At 51.4% G+C, this 18,428-nt stretch overlaps 1 protein-coding gene across 2 annotated transcripts in view; it reads right to left on the reverse strand.

Moving 5' to 3' along the window:
• The window catches only part of ITPKB (inositol-trisphosphate 3-kinase B), a 106,229-nt gene that overhangs the window by 64,948 nt on the left and 22,853 nt on the right, over positions 1 to 18,428 (reverse strand). The window lies entirely within an intron of this gene.

Consider the following 18,428-nt stretch of genomic DNA (forward strand, 5'->3'; position numbering starts at 1 on the left):
GTTCTCTGCCTCGCGTCTTCCCCCAACGTGCCTTTCCACGTGCACGGAGGCTGAAGCTTCTCCTCAGAGATCACCCCACCAAAGGGTCCCGTCAGAGCGGACATGGACAGCCAGCAACACAAACAGATGCTGTCACACCCGGCTCTCAGGGGCCCAGAGAGGAGTGAACGTCCTTGGGGCAGTGCTGCTCATGCCACCAGACCCAGAGGCCGGTCCATGGCACTGCCATCTCCAGACCCATGATGTGGCACCACCCCATGAAAGGACAGCGCCGCCGGCTGAATGGCAGCTTTGGCTTTGTTTGCCCAACCGGCTCCCATGTCGTCTTCTGTCCCCTAAATGTCACGGGTGTGACTGTCAAGGGGCCAAGGGGGATCACCCACACTGGACAATTTCCTAAGGGCAGCAGCTTGGTTGACTTTCTGTTTCCGCAGCACCTCGCATGGTGCCTGGCACAGGGTGGAGGTTCAGGAAGTCTCTGTTGACGCGAAAGATGAGAAAGGTCACTGACTTGTCAAGGCCTCTAAAGCAGCAGTTATAGCTCATTTCTGGACTGAACAGGGCTGACCCCAGGGCGGGGGGGCAGGGCCAGCGATGCTGAACACACGGCTGATGAGAAACCGCTCTCAACCAAGAGCGTGGATGCTTGGAGCCAACGAGAGGCGGAGCGCCTTTCAGAATCACAAGGCTGGAAAGCGTGTGCCTTGTCCTTTCATTTCGCCTCTCCCCAGACTCTGGGGGAACCACACCTGGACAGACAGAGGCTGGGGAACAGGTGGTGCTCGCTCAAGTCTGAATGGGTCAGAACTTCCTAACTCCGGCAGCTGGAGAAGAACAGCAAAGACTCCTTCTGCAGGCAGCCCATCCCAAAGCCAGGGAGCCACTGCCTGAGGTCAGGGCACCAGGGGGAGGAGAGGCACTGTTTGCAGGAGGTTATTTTGCCCAGGCCACTGAGCTCGAGCCCTGCACCTGGCTTCTCCTGCCGTCCTGCTGGCTCAATACGCACAGATCCGCCCTGGTCTCCAGGAAGAGCCCCGGGCAGCACCGGCTTGGCTCTTCTGGTCATTGCCCAGGCCGGAGCCCTCTTCCACCTGCTGCACTCATTTGCTTAAAATTAAGAAGGTTGACCCTGGCAGCTGAAGAAAGATCTGGAGAACCAGTCTCAAAGCAGCGTCAGCTGGAAACAAGCTGCTGGGGAGGACCCAGTGAAGAGCAGGAGGGCAAGGAACAACGCCTTAGGCTTGCCTTCCTTGGGGTCCTTGAACTCCCCACAGTCCTGAGGCCTCCTCTCGCACCCCCTCCCCATCTCCCACCAAGAACGGCCTTGACTTTCTAACACGTTGATAATAAAGGCCTATCAGGCCGGGGCAGGGGGTTGCTCAGCCCAAAGGAAAGTATTCACGGGCCCTTTGTTCAGTAGGAAAGCTGAATAAGCGGCCTCCTGGTCACTGTGGCGCTGTGACAGAATAAGGAAAGGTGCGAGGGCAGGACACCTGGACGAAGATCTCTGCGGGTCACCAAGCGTCCACCGGCTGCTGACAACACCCATTCCCTAGTCTAAGAGCCTGTCCTGAGAGGCAGGATAGAGCGGGGTCGTTAAGGGCCCAGACTCCAGAGCCAGTACGTGCCTGTGTTCACATACTAGAATTTTCTCTGACACTTGAGAAGTTACTTCACCTGTGTCTGTGTCGTCACCTGCAAAATAGATACATACTAACACCCTTACTTCACAGGGCCGTTCTGAGATGTAAATAAACCAAGATATTGAAAGCACCTAGAGCAATACCTGGCACATATGAAGCCCCCAATGGTGGGCCATTGTCATCTTTCTGTCAGCTTTCTGAGAGTCATCTTTACGTGGATATTCTCCACAGCATCCAGCATAGGTAGCACAGCCTCATCAACGTAAAAACAAAACCAATGAGGGGCAGTTGGCACCCCTGTGCCACAGGGACCCAGAGCACTCTCCCCCCCACAAACCCAAAGCAAGAAGAATTTTCACAGAACACAAATCTCTTGCCTAAGATGATACCAGGAATTGGCCAGGCTGTGACTGAAACTCAACCTCTGACTCCAGAGCCAGCTTCTTCTTCACACAGGCTACACCGCCTGCCTGCTGACCACCACCTAGTCAAGGACAGAGAGATGGGAGCCGAAGCTCCAACAGAAGGCAAGCAAAAGAGGAAGAGAATACAAAAGGACAGGCTAGGAACCTCAGAAGAAATGAACTGTCTGGTAAAGGTCTGTGTCTTTTTCTGGACCCCGGTTTGTCCTATTTGCACCGTTCCCTCTCCCCTGGATTTGAGAGGGAACCTGGGTCAGGGCCTGGGTCTGCACAGCTGTATACACTGCCTTTCATCCTCTCTGTGAACGCGCTTCCAAGAACTTAACATGCTCTCGGCCCTCTGATCGGAAGCCAGCCACGCAGGTGAGGTGCAAGCTGCAGGCAAAAGTCCCTCCTAAGCCCGAAACTCCCATTTAGGAAGAAGTGCCATTTCTTTCTTTTTTTTCTTTTTAGGGCTGCACCCACAACATATGGAAGTTCCCAGGCTAAGGGTCAAATCAGAGCTGCACCTGCCAGCCTATGTCACAACCACAGCAACTCAGGATCCAAAGAACATCTGCCATCTACACTGCAGCTCATGGCAATGTGGGATCCTTAACCCACGGTGCGAGACCAGGGACCAAACCCACAACCTCATAGATACTAGTTGGGTTCATCATCCACTGAGCCACAGGCACTCCATGAAGTGTCATTTCTACAGAACAAAAAAAGTACAATCTCAACAGACTTCCCTTAAAGATCTGAAGGCTCTAGGATCTTCCAGCAGCAGCCTTACTGAAAAATTTGATTTTCCCAGTTTTCTCTGAGGACCTCATGTCCACACAGATGCATGGTGACCTGCTCAGGAAAGTGTCAGCATGGCAGGGAGTGGGAGAAGGGGGGAGTCTTTCCACTGGTGAGCGGGCCTGAAGAGAGCACACTGAGGGGGCAGGCACTAACGCCCCTGGGTGTGATGCCAAGGAAGACTCCTTTGTCCTGAACCGAATCCTTCTCCCTGACCTCTCAGCATCAGGGCCATAAACACCCCCCCAATTCCCCAGAACAACCAGTACCAAATAGCCATTTCCTGCTCACCAAATGCTCCCTTATCAGACATCTTCCTCCCCCTTCCTCCTCGAACACCCATGCACACAAACACACACAGAGGGTCAGAAAAGGCAGGAAACGCTTGCCTAAGACCAGAGAAAATACCAGAGAACGGAAAGAGACAAGAAAACAGCACCAGATATTTGCTGAGCAGGGCAACCCTTTCCAACCTGAGGCTTCCCCTCCTCCCCTATCGCATGATGGAGAGGTGCCGAGAAAGAAATACCTTCTGCCAGGCAGCCTAAGCTCTTCCTAGGACCTCACTGTACCTCTGTTTAAAAGGCAGGAAACAAAAAATAAATATAAAAAAACTAAAATAAAAAAATCAAAAGGCAGAAAACAACGGCATTATGCCTGGAGAGAGAGGAGCTGAGGGACTACACTTGCACAGTTAAGAGTATAGACGTCATTTATGCTGCAGGCGGGGCCCTAAAAGGACAAAAGACCCAAAAAAAAAAAAAAAGAAGTATAGACGTAATTCAAATCATTTGCCTATAAAAAAACCCCATGGAACAACTCCTGGGCAGCTGGTAATGCAGATCCATGAACACGGCCCCTTCCCACTTCATCAGCCCAGACCTCTCTAAGACTAGAGTGGAGTAAGAACGGAAAACCTGGAGCCAGGGAAACCCAGGGTCCCGTGCTAAGAACCAGAAAGCAAATTTAAGGACAGTCCATCATCAGAAGCAACAGCCATTGCACTGAAATAGCCATTTCTTTAGCCCCTAGTGTTTTTGGGTACTTATCTATATAACTGTTCCTTGCTCAGCTCCTTCCAATCTCAAAAAACTAGGCATTAGAAGAATTTCTAATTGAACATTTTTCTCCCTCCAGTAGATAATCGACATTCACCCCGTCCAGGAAAAATCTAAGCTGGGTAACTGCAGGAGGTGGTTTATTTTCACAACAGTAAAATATCTAAACCAAAATGTGCCCTGGGTTTCAGCAGCTTAAACACTGAGGTCTAACGAGGACCCGAGATTCCACTTCGCCTGCCAAGGGCTAAGTGTGTATGTTTAAGTAGGAGAAAGTGATTATGAAGAAAATGGGAACGTCTGAGTAGGTGAAGGGGAAAACGGTGCAAATATGGCTAGAAAAAGGAGACCGGCCCTAAAGTCCTATCGCCCAAGCGTGAGAAAAAGCGAGGGCTAGCACCCCTGGGTGTGAAGGCCTGAGCTTCCCGTGAAACCAGCGAAGCCTGCACGGGGCCCCCAGGGGACCCGGCCTGACATCATTTCTCACTCGAGCTGTTTACACTTAACCAACGGGGCGGCGGGCTTTCCGCCCTCCGCTCCCGCCCGGGGCGCCGCGCCGGGGAAGTCAGAGGAGAGCCGGCTCTCGGAAGAGCTCGGCCGCCCCGCCGTTTCTCGGGGTACCGGGTCCCAACCCCGCGGCGCGGACGCCCCCCGCGCGCCCCGCCCCACGCCCACGCGCGGAAGCCCGCGGCCAGGGATGGGACGCCGCCTCCCGGCATGCTCGGCGGCGGGGCGCGCGCCCGCGGCGATCACGTGACCGGGAGGGGCGGGCCCGCGGCGACTAGGTTGAGGGGGTTGGGGATGCTCTCTGCCTTTGCTTAGTACCAAGGAGGAAGGAAAGATCCGGGGGCTCCGTTGCACCCCGTTTTGGAGGAATCCCAGCGCCACTCCTTGCCAGCTCCATGACCTTAGGAGAATCTATCAAAGTCTCGGTTTCCGCATTTGTAAAATGGGTAGTGTAGCTCTTCTGGAGGAATTTTGTGAGAACCGAAAGAACGTGTGGATCTGCTGACCTAATTTATTGAATTAGCAACAGTTTGTAATCGGTTTTTAGGGCACGGCAGAAACACTTTTCTGAAGTGCTTGTACCGTTAATATTTATGCTACTGGTTCGTTGAGCAGCCCCTGTTTTTCATAGCGCCAAGTATACTGCATTCCGCATAGACTGAATTATCAGCTCTTCTGTCTTCCCCCGCCCCTCTGACACCCCTCCCCCCCGCCAACAACAACAACTTTTGGTCTCCCCATTAGTTAACTTTGTGCAAGGGCTGATAGCCAACGACACCCCACATGCAGAAACAATCAAAATCCTTCAGTTCTACAGAAAACATGTGCCCAACTCCACAGACAGCTTGTGAAGGATCTCTGAGCATTCTGCAACCCAAACCGGCAGACATACGCTTGTATTTCCCTAGACCTCAAGCACTAAGAGGGTTAGGCTCTGATCCTATTTGTTCAGAGCCCAGAGAACTTCGGATAATTCTTAGCCTGAATTCAATATGCTCTGGAGTATGAAAAGCAGACACTGCTAAATTAAGCGTTTAGAGTAGAATAAACACTAAGTACCAGCAGTTCAGAAGAATCTTTTTAGCATGTCTTAGAACATGTTACAAATTACTATTACCTTTTTTTTTTTTTTTTTTTTGCTTTTTTTTATGGCCGCACCCGCACAGGAGGCCTATGGAAGTTCCCAGGCTAGGGGTCCAACCAGAGCTGCTGCTGCTGGCCTACCTCACAGACAGCCATGTGGAATCCAAGCTGCGTCTGCGACCTACACCACAGCTCATGGCAACACTGGATCCTTAACCCACTGAGTGAGGCCAGGGATAGAACCTGCATCCTCATGGATACTAGTCGGACTCATTTCCTCTGCGCCACAATGGGAAATCCCTATTATTAAATTAGATCCCCGATGTCATTGTGCATGACCAAAAAGTAATAAAACAACTTATCTTTTTAAAAAATGTTACATAATTTAGGCTAGCCACCCCATCCCGCCTCCCAATAGCCAGCATAACTGGTCCAAGGTGTGAGAATTTCCTGTATCAGTCTTGTGCGTGCTGATGAAAATGTATGAGACTGGAGAAACACCGGTCTAGGTTCTTTCCTGAGTCGTTAGAAAGAAGTGCATTGAGCAGGCAACAATGAAGAGTGTCTTTCTGGGAGATTTACCAGGGAATGCAACATTTTCTCACTCTGGAGAAACAAACAGAAGAACCTTGACAAAAGCATTGGAGATAAAAATGACATGGGGAAAGAAAGTTTACAGTGGCTTGAAACAAAGCAGTGCATCGTTTTGGCAACTTTACAGCCAGGCGTTTTTCAGGGATCACTGGCTACTTAAACAGTAAGTGATGGACGTTCAACAATGCAATGCCCAGTCAGGAAGATGCTTTTGCTTCTGCAGCCGATACAGGAAAACCTGTGACTTTGCACAGCTTCATTTGAAGTTTTGAGCTGGGATGAGTTGTAGGCTCCTTTACTTAGAACTGGGAAAGAGAACTACTGGCAAAATCGTGGGGGTTTTGTTTTTGTTTTTGTTTCAATTTTTAGGGCTGCGGGTGCAGCATATGGAAGTTCCCAGATTAGGAGTCGAATTGGACCTGCAGATGCCAGCCTACACCACAGCAACTCAGAATCCAAGCCGAATCTGCGACTTACACCACAGCTCATGGCAACTCAGGATCCTTAACCCACTGAGCGGGGCCAGAGATCAAACCTGAATCCTCCTGGATAGTAGTCAGATTTGCTACAACTGAGCCACACAGGAACTCCTTTTTTTTTTTTTTTCCTCTGCTCCTGTGGCACACAGAAGTTCCCAGGCCAAGGATCAAACCCGTGCCACTGCAGCAACCCACAATGCAATGACAACTCAGGATCCCCAACCCACTGCACCACAAGAGAACTCCAAAACTGTGTGCTTTTAAGAAGAATCACAGCACTGCTTATGCTTGGTTAGGAGTGTTAAATGTTCAGAGATGAATTCCAGAAGAGGCAGGAAGCAGAGCCAGCCCCAGAACTAGGGTAGACTAGATCCATAGGTTTCCTGCACTCAAGCCACTCTCGCACACAACAAAAGCATCCTCGAGTTTGGGGAAATACTTAGGGGCTAATTCCTTTTATCATTTGCCCCACATTTTACAGAAACCTTCTGGTGGCCAGAGGGAGGGAGGAGATTCCAGAAACACAGATTCGGCTTGAAGATTCTGATTCTTTCCCTCCTGCCCCAAGTGTTGTCAACTTTCTGGGTCAAATCCAAAGACCGAGGAGCAGCTGTGCGCACTCATCTGCATGCATACCTTCAACCTTCGACCAGAAAGACTTGGATCTGTGACCATTTCTGCCCCATGGCAGGAGGTCAGGCTGGCCCGGGCAGCTGCGGGCCTCCGTTCCCCAGCAGGTACCAAATTATACTGGGAGTTTTCCTCTAACCCCTGAGAACAGATCTTTGAGTCCCGAGTCATTCCTTTCAGCTCCATCTCAGGCAGGTCATTTGAGGAATTAGAAAAGTCCCTGGGAATTGAAGCAGCAAAGCCTCTTAACCAAGTAAGTCCAGGAAAGCACTCTGATCAACCAGAAGAAATTTTTCTCACTCTCTTCCAATTCCCAAGGACCCATCTGCTGGCAAAAACATCAACGCAAGCAGCCCCTGCTCTCACGTCCCCGGCTACTAAAGGCTAAGGGTCAGCAGCAAAGGCTAATAGCTGGGAGGAAATGCCAGGAACATCTGGGCAGATGCGCCCTCCCTGTGACAGGCATGTCCAAAAGCATTCGGGGCCCAGCTGCACCCTATAAACCTGAACGATTTCAAATAGTTTCCGTCAGAGGCAGCGGTACGTTTTGAAGGAATGAGACACAGGGAAAGAACATGGTAGCATCAAGTTGAACTCAACCCTGGAAGATAACAACACAAAACAGATAAAATCCTGAGAGTAAAACCCTTTGGGCTGGTCAGTTGCTTCCTTCAAGTAAGTACTGGAGGCTCATTTCTTCCCACTTCCAACTCCGGGTTCCTTGACCAGAAACTCTCTAGAACTTGGGCTTTCTGGAGTTCCTGTGGTGGCTCAGCAGGTTAAAAACCCAACTCATGTCCAAGAGGATGTGGGTTCAATCCCTGGCCTTGCTCAGGGGGTTGAGCATCTGGCGGGGCTGTGAGCTGAGGTGTAGGTTGTACACATGGCTTGGATCCTGAGTTGCTGTGGCCGTGGCTGTGCTGTAGGCTGGCAGCCGGAGCTCTGATTTGACCCTGGCCTGGGAGCTTCCATATGCCGCTGGTGGTTTGGACCTTAAAACAAACAAACAAACAAACAAACAAACAAACTTAGGCTTTCTGAGCTAAAAAAGGGACCTCAGAGATCAACACGTTTGGGGGTCTAAACCTGTAAGACTGGGGATTGAAGGTGACAGGGGTTTCTAGCTATATATGTCCTGAAAGAGTATGCAGGATGGTTTGTAAGATGTGCATTTCTCCAGGGAGAGCATGCACTGCTTTCAAGCACTTTCCAAAATGGCACAAGACTCACAAGGGGTTAAGATCTATCTGGTCCAACTCTTGGACTTCAGAGATAAAGCCCAGAAGCTCAACTGAGAGCTCCATGTGACCCAGCAAATTCTATGCCACCTTCTAAAGCTGGTCAGGCCAGTGGGAAGGGAGTAGGAGGACACCCCAAGCGCTAAGAGGCTCTTTCCCTTTCTAATTACAAGGATTCTGAGAAGGCTCCAGCCGCCACTCTGTCTGGCTTTGTGGGCCAGGGTGTGTCAGTCGCCACTCTGTTGCCGAGATGTACAGATGGCCAGGGGACTGGGATGCGGGGGGGGCTGGATATGGCCAGCTGCCAGCTAGCTAGTAGCACCCAGGCACCAGCTCAACACCGAATTGCTTCCTGGGAGTTCAAAAAGGGGTTTTCAAAAAACCCAGTCTTCACAGGGTGAGGCACAGTTCAGACCTCTAAGGACCTATCACAAAGGTTGGTTGCACAAAGGAAAATCAGGGAGTTCCCGCTGTGGTGCACCAGGATTGGTGGCGTCTCTGCAACGCGGGGACGCAGGTTCAATCCCTGGCCTGGCACAGCGGGTTAAGGATCCAGCATCACCGCAGCTGTGGTATGGGTTGCAACTAGGGCTCAGATCTGAACCCTGGCCCAGAAACTCCATATGCTGTGGAGCAGATGAAAAAGTTTAAAAAAGAAAGAAAGAAAGAAAGAAAGATCAGTAAAAACCATTGCCCTCAATTATCAGATGGTCCCCATTTCCAGGACAATTAAGAACAATTTCACAAGAAGGAAAATAAGGGATCTACTAGAATAAGTTGGAATGAAACACTGTTGCAAAATAAAGTATGATTTTAAGAGAAATCCAAGGAACAGAAAAATATTTGTAAATATCATAACTGATCACTTCCTATATAAAAATGCCATCAACACAGGCTGTCAATGCTGTGATTCAATGATATGCTTGCTCCATGGGGATCAGCAGGCAGTTTGCACACAAGTAATTAAAGGCCACGCTCACAAGGACACACAGTCTCATCTGGAAACTAAACAATGTCAAATGAAAACTTTAAGGCACAATGATACAAACACCAAACGACAAAGAAAACCCACTGATGGTAGGGGAGCTGGCGTGTTTAGCCTGCATGGGTGACCCTGTCACTGGTTCCATCTTTCTAAGGCAGGAGGATGACACAGCCATCTGTTCTTCTTGGGCTCTGGCTGATGACACCACTGAGAGGCACGTTTCCCAAGTTAGTAACTGAGGGAGGTAAAGAAAGGGTAATTTTTATGAAAATGCTCACTGCTGCATATAGCAGCAGCCACGGGAAAGGCGTGACCATGTAAATTATGCAGTGGTTCACAGCTCAGGCTCAGGAATCAGGCTGCAGTACGTTTCTAGATATTCTGGGCCTCGGGGTCCTCCTCTGAAAATGGGTTGCTCTGAGGATTGAGTAAAATAATCCACGGAAACACTGAGAAGAGTGCCTGGTATATCTCACAAGTAGCTGATAAATGTTAGGCGCTAGTATTATCTCTTCATTTCCAATGACAAGCAGATGACTCCATGTCCAGTCATGAAAATGACAATGGGAGAGGACGTGACAAGGATACAATCAAAAGATGGCAGTATTCCAGGTCAGATTCCAATTACATTAAATGAAGTTATGCAGCTTATCAAAGTACACTTAGGACAAGCTCGATCAATCGCTTGGTCATGGTTCTCGGTTGAGCCTTTCTCTGTCATGTTTAGGTTAAAAATCAGAGAGAACAAAGGAAATACTCAACACTGCCTCAAACCCTGTGTAGGAGGAGGCAGGGAACAGGGCGAGGGACCTGCAGTTGTTCAGTGTCTACGTCTGCCCCAGAGGAACCGGGCCAAACGTGTGCTGGAGGACTCATCCAGGAGTAAACACGTCCTAATTGTTGTCAGTCACTCCCGCGCCAGAGGCTGACTTGGGCACCAGCTTGTGACACTTTCTGGTCAGTGAGACGCGGAGGTAGCTGTTGCACCTGCACCAGCGTCCCGCCACCCAGAGCAGAGCGGTGTCAACGTGCCATGGGAACAGGGCAGGTGGATGCAGAGGACATGAGTGACTCGGCTGCTCTAATGGATTACTCAGCGCTGCAGCTGCCTGGGCTGTGCTTATTCATGAAGGTGAAATAAGACACTGCCCTTTCTGTTCAAGCCCGCAGAGCTACAGTTTTCTGTTACGTGAGTGAGCACATCTGAGCTAACAGGACAGGGAGCCTGAGCAGCCCCCCCCCCTTTTTTTTTTTTTTTGGTCTTTGTAGGGCCACACACGGAGGTTCCCAGGCTGAGGGTCGCATCGGAGCTGTAGCTGCCGGCCACAGCACAGCTAAACCAGATCTGAGACCTACTACCTGCGACCTACACCACAGCTCACGGCAACGCTGGATCCTTAACCCATTGAGCGGGGCCAGGGATCAAACTCACGTCCTCATGGATACTGGTCGGGTTCGGTACCGCTGAGCTACGATGGGAACTCCAAAGGGCGTGTTGCCTACACCCTCCGAGAATTGAACCCTGGCCTCCCACGTGACAGGTGGTGATACTCACCACTATACTAACAAGGATGGCCAGAGCAGCCTTCCGACAGAGGCCTGACTGTAACCGGTCCCTGGAGAGGGCTCGGGGGAGGTGGGAGAAGAAAGGGCACTGGCATTTCCATCCCCATCACAGCAAAGAGCCCCACCCAAGCAAAAGGACAGTTCCAGATGGCACAACAGACAGGTGACAGCACTGGGCAGCAGAGCCCCAGACGTCTGGCCCCATCAGAGGCCTCCTGGTCTCCACCTCTCATTTCTGGATGCACACATTTCACAAAGGCTGTGACCAAACTGCCCTCTGGAGTAAGAGTTCCCAGGAAAAGTACAGGACACCCAGTTAGACTGGAGTCAGATAAAGAGCAAGTAACCCTTTTTTTTAAGGGCCACAGTTTTGGCATATGGAAGTTCCCAGGCTAGGAGTGGAAAGAGAGCTGCAGGTGCCGGGCTACGCCACAGCCACAGCAATGCAGGATCCAAACCACACAACTGCGACCTATGCTGCAGCTCACGGCAACACCGGACCCTTCACCCACTGAGTGGGGCCAGGGAGTGAACTCACATCCTCACGGATACCAATCTGGTTCATTCCCACTGAGACACGAAGGGAACTCTGAACAAGTAATGTTTTAGTATAAGTATATCCCATGTGTGAAGCTTCTGTGCCTCTACTCCAGCTCTCCCCCTCTCTGCCAGATGCCAGACTAGGGACAAAGGCCTCTGGCCAAACAGTGGACATGGAGATGGCCTCCCCAGTCATCGTCAGGGCTTCCCTGGGTGTATCTGGCCCACAGCTAGGAGTATGGCCAGTGTCTGGCCTCTCAAGGTCTCGAATGAGTCTTGGAAGGTCTGTTGTTATAGTCACAGACAAAAAGTGGCTGACACTTAAAATGCATGGGTGGGACGGGCATCACTGCGGTCCTGGGAGGTTTGGAAACTGCAGCAGGAGGAAGGAGGAGCTGGCAGGGGCACAGTGGCTCCTGACATCCAACTTCCCCCCCGTGGGAGCTTCTTGGAGGAAGTAGAAGAGACAGTACTTCCCTGAGCCTACCCTGTGTACAGATGACACTCTGACCCTGGGTCGCGCCTGTTCACTGTCTACAGACTTACCTTATCTGTGGTCACGTCGCATGCTCTTCCTCCAGCTGCCCCGGGCCAGAGACAAGGTCTGTACCATCTGCGTGGTGTGTCCCTATCTACACCTGCTGACAACAATCCCTTAATACAGCTGAGAGCAGAGCCTCGCTTCCCGGAAGCTGGCTTTATGGCTCCTGGCTGGCCTCTCTCCCGTGTCCTGCTCAGGGCCAGCACTGACCGGGCACCGGCACATGGGAAATGCCCACAAGGAAACAGCCCACCGACTAAGGAAGAGTCCACCAAGTGGCCCCAAACTCCAGCCACTGCCAGACTGTCCTTCCCGCCGCCCCCTCCCCTCTTCCCCAGTTTGCAGCCTCCTGCACAAGGTCAACAAGTATCATCAGAAAAGTTAGGGGCTGGTGACCGTGACCTTCAGAAGGACAGAAGGGAGAAAAGCCATGCTGTCTCCTACATTCACAGTGATCCCTTTTAATTTTTTTTTTTTCTTTTAGAAACGGGAAGAACTAAACAAATTGCAGATGAGAATGATGTGCAGGGCCCAGGGCAAGGTGGTTCCAGCAGCGCCTTTTGTTCCAAAAGCAGGGAAAGGGGCCGTAAAAGGCAGGACAATGGAACAGTTTTTTTCTTTCTTCCACAGTCTCTCTTTCTCTAGCTGATGCGGGGCTGATTCTTTACTGTCGAAGATCTCTGGGCTAGTGCGACCCTAGCGGGACCCAGCCCCATGACTCTGGCCACTCAAGGGGGCTGCCGGTCCCTCCCAACAGCCACCAGTTCCAGGGCAGGGAGGAGTCTCCTCTCCCAAAAGGCCCGCCCCCTCCGGGATGGGAGCCCCAAGATCCTGGCCTCCCAGCCTCCGCGTGGGACATGCTTGATTCCAGGATGTGTGGGGGTAAGTGTGAGACACGACCTCACTGAGTTGTGGCTTTGTGCCTGGGGTGGGGATGGCCGCCACACCCCACCTTGTGACACCAGTGACACAGACCCTGCCCCTCCATGCGCCCTCCCCCAGGCTGCTGCTGGGACAGTCCAGGGGACCCCATGCTCCATTGTCTCACGGGACTTCGTTTACAAAACACGACTCGGAGATAGCATTATTAAGAATTTCAAGACGGTTATTACAGAGCATTAAGCCCAAGGGTGGGGCCCTGGGAGGGAGTGGGGGGAGCGCCCCTATGTGACTACACTGGTCACCTACCCACAAAGCCAGCCCTGAGGTCACAGTGCCAATTAAAAGATGGAAAGAAAGAACAGAAAACTGACAAAAAGTTCTCCAACTAACCGAGGGTGCCCAGTACTCATAAAAAGGATGAAAAACTCAGCTTTAATACTTGAAAAAAATTAGGCCCACATGCCCCCAAGCTAACAAGGCATTTCTCAGCCTAACACCACCCCCCATCCCCAACCCCTGCCCAACTCCTCCCTGCTTCTCCCAAATCCTTAGGCTCCACTTGATGGCCTCTTGAGAGTCTGCCAAAGTAAATCATTCCTTGCAATGCTTCCTAACCAGAAACAGGACCGGGCCCAAGCACCGCCCCCCAACACCGGGGGAGGGGGGTGTCTGGAAGCGGGGTGCACAGTATCAGAGGGGGTTATCACTGGCAAGTAGTGTCCACGGGCAGAAGCTACTAGATGACCGGCAGTGGGCTGAGCGGTCCCAACCCCTGAGAAGGTCCCAGCCAACATGCCAGTAACGCCCCATTTAGAAAACGCGCGTAGGGGAATTTCGAGTCACCGCAGCTTCGGTGGAAACCTGCCCATCCGGAACTCCTCTCCTGTGTCACAGAGGCAACAAGAGAAATCCCTCAGGAGCCCTGCTCTTTGTCTCTTCCAGGTCTGAGCTGAACCTGCTGGGGGGGGTCTGCCAGTGCTTGGCACCCCCTCCCCCCACTCCCATCCCGGCCCTGTGGGAGGCCCCACATTAAAGGCAAAAAAAGAGAAAAAAGACGGGTTTCACTGCAGGCCGGGGCCACGTGGGTCCCCAGGTCAGTTAGCCGGAGCTCAAGTGTGAGGTCGGTCCTTTTTCTAGACGCCCCTCTGTTCCCTTCCCGCCTTGGCCGCCTGGACTGGGAGGAGGGCTTCAGGAAACCTCCCTGCGGCGGCCGCACTGAGCCGCCAGGGTGGAAACTTAGCAAGAGTGAGATAATCGCTGGGTTTTATATATAGCACCTGTGTCTTCCGGAGACCTCGGGGCGGGTAAGAGCGGGTTTAACCACCTTTCACCACCCCAGGGGCGGGCAGCCTGCCTAGCAGCCCTTCTCAGAGTCCTTGTGGGGTCCACAGCAGCCTGGGTCCTCTGCCACCCATCACTGTGGGCACAGTGCCAATCCAAGGATGAGTGAAGGAGCAAGCATGCATGCGCGCGCGCACACACACACACACACACACACACACACACCTCGGAGGCAACTGAGAAAGAAGTTGAAGGCTACAGGCCTTGCTCTGCCCAGAGCCCATGCATTTGCAAACAGTCCCTGCTCAGCTGCCTGCAGTGTGCCCGTTTCACAGCTGAGGGGACAACGGTTCTGGTAGGGGCAGCACAGGCCTGGGAGGAGGGGAAGCTGGCCTGGCCCTGGCCCTGCACCCGACCTGTCTGTCCCTGTCTTAGACAGTCTGGTCCTGCATGGCAGGGCACCGCTGGCCTTGCTGCCTTCAGAGGGAGAAGGAACAGTCCCGGCAGGGGCCGGGGGTAGGGGGATGCCCGGGGGCCACGGTGCCTCCGCCCGGGGTATCCAATGGCAGAGGAAGGAAATACACGCAGCCCAGGTGAGGCAAAGCACAGGCTGGTTGGGGCGCGCCTGGGCTCACGCTTCCATCCAAGTCCTCCCTCGGGGCACAGGCACACCCACCACACCTACGGCCATGTGCACACAGGCGCTCATGCACACACACGTAGGCACGCATGCAGAGGCACACACACACTCCACCAAGGCCTCAGAAGCAAGGAAATTCTAGACCTAGCTGGCTCTTCTTGGCTCTTCTGGTCTCTGAAGCCCCTACCTCCAAGTTCCCAGTCTAATTAATCCTGTCACCCTCAGCGTCAGTGTCCCTCGGCCACCTTTCCACCTCAATTGCCCCAGCCCCTCCATGCCACGCTGAGAATTGGCTCAGAAACAGTGGAAACCAGGTTTGGAGAGAGAGAGCACTTCACTAGGGAGGGAAGTGGCCAACGATTGCTATTTTTATTTCTATTTTTCCAAGACCTCTCTGTCCCCCCCACCCCCCAGCCAAAGGGTGACAAGGACTGAGACGTCCTCATGGGTTTCCGGTTTTTTCCCATTTTAGATCCAGGGCGGCCAGCCTCGGTCTCTATCTCTTTGCCCCAGGGCCTGGGACAGAGGCGTGGTCCGCATGAGTTTCCAACAAGGAAAATGCTCCTGGGTTATTTATAAGGAGTTGGTTGAGACTTTCTAAAATCATCCCCAACGCGCTCAGCAGCTCCTGCTCACATCCATTGCTTCCTTCTGTCCCAGAACAGCCCCAGAAACCCACAGCCCACAAAGGACATCGTCTTGCAACCTGGCTCGGGCTTGGAGGCTGTTCTGTTTACTACAGGGACAGCCAGGGAAGCATCCCGGGTGTTGAGAGCCCTACCCGTGTCCAGAACAACTCCACCTGCACCATCCAGGCCAATGTACTTGACCCTTTCTCCCACCCCCATCATCCTAAAATAAGGGCCTGTGACCTGGTCCCAAACCACAAGGACCTCTCCGACTTATTCAAGAGGATTAACAGTTTTGGGAATCTTTTTGTTTTGTTTTGTTTTGTTTTGTTTCTTAGGTCCACGCCCACAGCATATGGAAGATACCAGGCTAGGGGTCGAATGGCAGCAGCAGCAGCTGCCGGCCTACACCACAGCCACAGCAACGCGGGATCCAAGCCATGTCTGTGACCTACACCACAGCTCATGGCAACGCCCGATCCTTAACCCACTGAGTGAGGCCAGAGATCCAACCTGTGTCCTCATGGATAGTAGTGGGGTTCATAACCTCTGAGCCACAGTGGGAACTCTGGAATCTTGATAGTCTAATTTTCTCCTTTTGCTCAGCAGTTTTTCACTGGCTTTGGCAACTGTTTAGAGCCAAACCAGGAGGCCCCCAGAGAGCAGATGTGTTGTCCAAGCTTTACACATCCCAGCTTTCCTGTGACATCTGTCTTAGACCTGAGCACTGTCCCCTGAACACTCCAGTCCTTCTCCTGGGCACACGGTCAGACTCACATCCCCTGCCCCTTAAGGTTAGGCAACATCCTGAGACTTGCTTGGCCAATTAAATATGAGCGGAAGTGATACGTGCTACCTCTGGGCTGAAGCTTTACAAGCCCGTATGGGAGTCATCAACATCCTCGTTCCCTCTGCCCTGGTGACCAGAGTACTCCAGACAATGGCTATGCCATCAGCCTGGGTCACAGAGTGAGGACAACACACAGCAGAGCCCACAGGTGACCCAGATCAGGTAGAAAGCATGAGCAAGACACAAACTTGCTTTGTTTTAAGCCACCACTTGTGGGGATATTTGTTATGCAACAAAGCCTAGCTCATCCTGACTAATACACCTTTGACTGAAAGTGAGAATCACATGGCTGCTGCAAACCCAGCTTGCTGCTAAGGAAACAAGAAAACAGCGACAGAGAGGGAAGTGAAGGGTCCAGAGCAAAGCACTTGTCATCCCTTAAATGTGCCTTGTTTCCTCGCACTTTCCATGCCTTATGCATGTAGGTCCTTCTATTCCAAATATCCTTTCCTTTTCTCTGCCCAAGTGAATTCCTCCAAAACTCAACTCAGACCACACCATCTCAGAGATTTCTCTTCTCAGCAACCTCAGAGAGAGTGGCGTCTGTCCTCTGCTTCCAACAGGACTCTGAATGGACTTATCACTCTGAACAACACATGGCTAGGGAGTTCTGCTGTGGCTCAGCAGTAATGAACCTGCCTAGTATCCATGAGGACTTGGATTCGATCAATTCCCTGGACTCGCTCAGTGGGTTAAGGACTGGGCATTGCCGTGAGCTGTGGTGTAGGTTGCAGATGTGGCTCGGATCCGGCATTGCTGTGGCTGTGGTGTAGGCCGGCGGCTACAGCTCCAATTCAACCCCTAGCCTGGGAACCTCCACATGCCAATGGTGCAGCATAAATAAATAAAATAAAGTAAGATAAATACATGGCTTACCGTGCTAAGCACTTACTACCTGGGATGGCAGTTTATAGTTACGGTCACTAGGACAAACTCTGGCGGTTTTCAACCAGCGTGATTTGTCCTTCAGGGGACACTGACAATGTTTGAAGACATTTTTTAGTTGTCACAGCCAGGGGGAGGTGCTACTTGTCAGAGATGCGCAGAACACCTCCCCTCCAACAAAACAGTATCTGGCCCCAAATGCCAATAGAGCTAAAATTGAGAAAACCTGGAGCAAGAATATCTAGATTCATATTCTGACCAGGATGTTAGGCATGTCACGTAATTCCTCACTCCATGGCTACCACATAATAAACGCACAATAGATGTTAGGTATTGTAATTTGCCTCCTCGCTTGCACTGAAAATTCCTAGAGAGTAGGAACTGAGCTTCACTAATATACAGCTCCCTACCTGCCAGCACACCCTGGAGGCAGTCAGCACACAATAAATATTTGTGGACTTTATCAGTCAAGAGCAAGTTCATCCTTCCTTATAGTTAGTGAGTTGCAAAGAGGAGATAACACTCTCTGCCTGTCCCAAGAAGACAAAGTCTGTGCATTCAGCAAAACCTCTGCTGGTGTGCATGTCAGGTATTGTATTACTCCTAGTTCACTACAAAGTACTAGCACAAGTAGAGTAACTCTCATTAGCCAGAATAGTTAAGAAATGAGATCAACACACACACACCATCCCGGAAGAATGCGAGTTCATGGGAAATAAATTTTATAACAGTGATGCTATCTAGAGAAGTGACTTGAATCGAAATGAACTTCTCACCAATAGCCATCACCCCTTTTATTTATTCAACCTCAAACCCAAGTGCAAATATCAAATTTTAATTTGTACAAAGAATGTAGCAAGAGGGTTTTTTCCCCCCCTTTCTTAACTGTAGTGAACAAGTTCAAACCAGAAATAAACCTAGGTTCTCAAAAAACACCAAACCAGAAAAGTATTCTGAACCAAACCATCATGTGATTCAGCTCTATCTTTGGTCTTGGGCCCAATCAAATGACCACTAATACGCTGGAATATTCTCTTTTTGTTGAATTGTGTGTTACTGAATACGTATGTAGCCACACCAACCTCCTTATGTTTACTATTCGCACAGGATGTCGCTTCCCACCATTTTCCTTTCCCGTCTGCATCCATACAATTAAAGTGCATTTCTGTGGACAGTATATGGTTGGGTCTTT

Source organism: Sus scrofa, chromosome 10 (assembly GCF_054392235.1).
Source record: "Sus scrofa isolate SSC_HxYL_T2T_F1_AM1 chromosome 10, Sscrofa_HxYL_maternal_Yorkshire_Landrace_v2.0, whole genome shotgun sequence".
NCBI classification, from domain to species: Eukaryota; Metazoa; Chordata; class Mammalia; order Artiodactyla; family Suidae; genus Sus; species Sus scrofa.